A 4,314-nucleotide genomic window follows, 5' to 3' on the forward strand; every position below is an offset into this window, starting at 1 on the left:
CGGCCCGGCGACCCCGCAGGGAATGGCCCCTCCGGGCGCACCGCAGCCTGCCAGCCGCAGCTCTGTGCGAATGGGAACCCTGCCCCCGGCGCGGGGGGGCTTCAAATGCCACCTCGCTACTCCTCGGTGAATATTAAGCATCATTGTCTTACAAACGAGGAGAGACCGCTACCGTCAGAATAATAATAAAGTACTTCTTGAAACCCTAAGTCTCTTACAGCGGGTCGTTAGAGGCGACGAAGCTCTTAGCTCTAAAATCGGATTCCTCCCACCTCCCACTTCCCCGTGTCCTGACGTCCTGAAACCGTCCGTCCTGCGTGTCATCTTTGTTCTGCTATTAGCGATACAATACACATTGATCCCCACAAGAATGATCCCGTATGAATTACTCCTGCAAGGACTCTTCCCCCCGAATAGTACCTTCACTCCGCTCCTGCCCTTCCGGTGATCAAGTTTTCTCCTTGATCGGAAACTGTCATTTTCGGGGGGGACAAGGGACTTTGTCACCGAATCTGGCTCAGAAGAGGAAGGTGGCCCATGCTCCCTTGCCAAGACTTTTCCCTTCGGCTAATGACTTTGTCCTGTGTCAGTAAAGTCGCTAAGACTTGTTTTTATCTGCAGGTCCAGAGCGAATGTTGAAGAAGTCTTGAATTTTACACTTCTCTGCTGCGGCTGTGAACGAGTCGCTCACTCCGAGAATTACCGTGTATCAGAGGGGAAACAGCTCACTGCAGACAAATAGGGATCGTGTATTAGGAAACAGCTTCCCGAGCTGTATTGTTCAGACTGGTGCTTATTTCTCTCCTTACAAAATCAAGATACTCCTCGGTCTCATGCAACATCCTAGCGTTACATCTCGAGGAGGGAGAGAAAAGTCCGGAGAACCGAAGGTGACAAGTCGGAAAACGCAGGCAGGAAACAAACACCCCTCCAAAATAAAAACCTTCTCACCAAAATAAACCACAGATCTATATGTAATCAATACTGATCTGGAACCAATCTGTTCCTCCCCGGCTGCGCGCGGATCCCAGGGCTGTAAGTGCTTGTGATTACAGAAAGTAGGAGGGTCATTTTCTAACAAGGGTGCTCACTGTATCTGAGCTCCAAATTATCCAGAGAGGACAGATGGCCCTTCTGATCTTATAATGAGAGCAGGGAGTGATTATCAGTCTGAACCAAAAAATGATGCTCTGCTGACATATTTTCACCGTTCTGAAATCTGTGCTTGCACTTACGCCTCGCTTCATATCCCTCTTCGTTTAATTTAGGCATCGTTTGGGATTTCGGAGAGCTGTGTGAAATCCATTTATTTATCTCCGCCTGTGCGTCTCTGCCTCTCTCCCCATGTATCTATCTAGGACATGTACAGACACAAAACAAAGGAAAGCAAAAGGTCACTTCACAGGAACTCTTAAGCCAAATCACGCTTGGCAAAATATTTATATATAAATACATTTGCCAATAATTAAGAAGCCCAGCTGCCTCCCGGATGCCTAGATTTTATGTTTGCTTCTTGGCAGTTTTCTGGAGCTGTTGCATTCCATCTTTGCAATTACTACGATACGCGGTGAGTCAGCCCAGACCCGAGCTCCCTTTGGAAAAAAATTCGTACTGGTGTATGTACATATTTGGGTTTTGTATTCACGCTTTAACTATTTTTTTTGCAGAGAGTAGAATCCCCTGTGGAGGAGAAATACAATCATGATGGCCGGGTAAATGTAAAGGGAGATATTCCTTTCATTCACAGATTGCTGCGACTTTTCAGCCTAAAAGCAGTGTTAGTTCACCTCTATGCAGCCCAGAAAGCGTTGCAGAGAAGGAGGCCCAGGGAAACTTCCAAAATATCTCTGGTGCCTGGCAGGAGTCAGATCTCCATCCCTCTCTGTTCAAGTTCCTGAGAGGTGAGCTTGCAATTGCAAAGAAGTTTGGTCAGTACAAACAAATTAAATCGGGGAACTGTTCAGTGGTTACACAGTCATTTCACTCTCTTATTTACACTGTAATATTGCATTACCCTCTAATTGTCACATATACTTTTCACTCTCCAAATATGAAAGACAAACACCGAATCCATTTGAAGTTGTGCCACTTCCCAGGCTGGCCGGCTGGGCAGGGAAAGCATTTTCAGCGTGTTCTTGCTGCCATCTACTGGTCCCACAGCTCTCAGCGAGCTCTTCACCCCTGAAACTTCTCTGTTTTCACATCCGAGAAGAAAAAGATCTATAGCAGGCAGTGGGAAATGCAGCTAAATAGGAAAAGCCGCGATAACGTCGCCAGTGGCACTGGGAGGTCGCCACGCCATTCACTTTAAGCATAGGGAATAACTCCTCTTTTCTTCACTGGGGCTACGCTCACTACTCGGAACTAAGTATGTGCACGTATCTTGGCAGACTCCAGCAATAGATGTAAGGTGATTTTATACAAGGAAGGCAGTTATTTGATATTTTTGGTGTTAAGAGATTCCATTAATATATTCTTTGAAGAACAACCATTTGTTTTGCAGGGGAAAAAAAAGTTTTAGATATCCTGTATCATTACCATCATCATATTTAAAGGCAGCTATTGCCAAAGTTTTCCCCACTCCCTCTTCAGTACCCATCTGAATTCCACCCCCAAACTGTGGCAGGAGGTGTGCCGTACTACATAAGTAACAGTAGTGTGGCTTCATCTGTGTTTTGTCAACACTTTCTCTAGAAAGTACTTTGTTTTCATAGCAGAAGCATTTTCCCTGAGGTATCATCTCATGTTATTGTCTGTTTATTTCCAAACGACTGCTGATTTGAAATAATGACACCATCTAGTAATTTTATCCCCTGAAACACACACCATATACATAAACAACTTCTTAAAGGAATGTGTGGTTAGGAGAAATGGATAGTAAGTAATACTTACCATTTCCACCTGTAGATTGCCTGGGCCAGATCCACTGAGGGCTTAACTACCACTTAACTACCAAGGCTTGAGCTAAGTCTCCCAGGTTCCCGTGATTCCTCCAGTAAAGCCTCCACAACACCCACACTGCAGATACACAGTGTATAGCGACTGTCCGTGTTCTGAGGGCGTGAAGAAGCTGTGGGCCTTGGGCTCAGCAGACACCTCAGGTCAAGCACCCCTTTCCAGAGCCCACCTGCAAGGCCTCACTCAGGTGGCACTGATTTATCCTCTTAAAAATACTGCCACCTCCAAGTTCTCTTGGGATGTGAGAAACTTGGGTATTGATTCTCACTCCAAGCTAGGCAGGGTATAACCTCAGTTAACCATAGAAAACCTTTCTTCTTCCATGTGACAGAAGTCCAACTTAAGGAAAGGATTTCTGACTAAGAGCATTGACTGGATGGGCCACATCCCTCTAGAGCAGTGACTTAGGTAAGTCCTAATTCCTTTAATGCCTGAGGTTTTATCTTTTGGAGATAGGTTTCTGAGGTAGACTTTCTGAGTCACCTTACCTTCTCTGTTCATAATTCTGCCTGACTAGTTTAGCCATTCTCTGGCTCCATGTCACAGCTTCCGGGCCACCTGCCCTTTGGTACCAGGGATCTCCACATAACTGAGTTTAAGAACCCAAACTTTAAAACCCCACTCGGCAGGAGAACACCAACAATGCAACTGATGCAATGCTGAGAGCTTAAGTTGCCCGTGCCTTACTCTGAAAAGCCAAAGTTAAACAGCATGGTCTCCATGCAAGGAAACTGAGACTGGGAGATGAAACACCACACCTACCATCATACAGCTAATCAAGGAATAAAGCCCCAACCTACAGATTCCCATCTGGCCTCGACTTCTTTACTATCTGACAGAGCATACAGGTCTTTTTAAGCATATGTAAAAAATTATAATGTGTATTTTGAAGTTGGAGATTTTTAAAGTAAGACCAAAGACATTTATAATATGTCACGAAACATGCACACCCTGGCGACCCCCTCCCATCCTCTCCTGCACACTCTGCCTATTTTGACAAAAGGCTTCAATGAGATCTGAGCAGAGGAGTGGTCTGGTATGAGGTATCTGAGGTATTGATCAGCAGACCAAGGCCTTCGCAAACTGGCAGAGGAGTGTATCCATCTCTCCAAGATCTCTGAGTGTCACTCCATCTTTGAGTGGTGTGTTTTGTTTCTGATTAAGCAATACGGTGCTGGTCGTACCTGTAGGAAGCAGACGTGACAGCTTTTGGCTCCTAAGTGACTAGCTAGCCACCCCAGGAAGTTACTTGATACCTGCTTTTCTTTTACCGCTGTTAGTCTGAGTTTGACTGTCCATAGAGATTCTGTGTCAGCATATATGAACAACATCATTGTATTAAACAGAACATTATAC

Source organism: Pygoscelis adeliae, unplaced genomic scaffold, assembly GCF_000699105.1.
Source record: "Pygoscelis adeliae isolate BGI_AS28 unplaced genomic scaffold, ASM69910v1 Scaffold96, whole genome shotgun sequence".
NCBI classification, from domain to species: Eukaryota; Metazoa; Chordata; class Aves; order Sphenisciformes; family Spheniscidae; genus Pygoscelis; species Pygoscelis adeliae.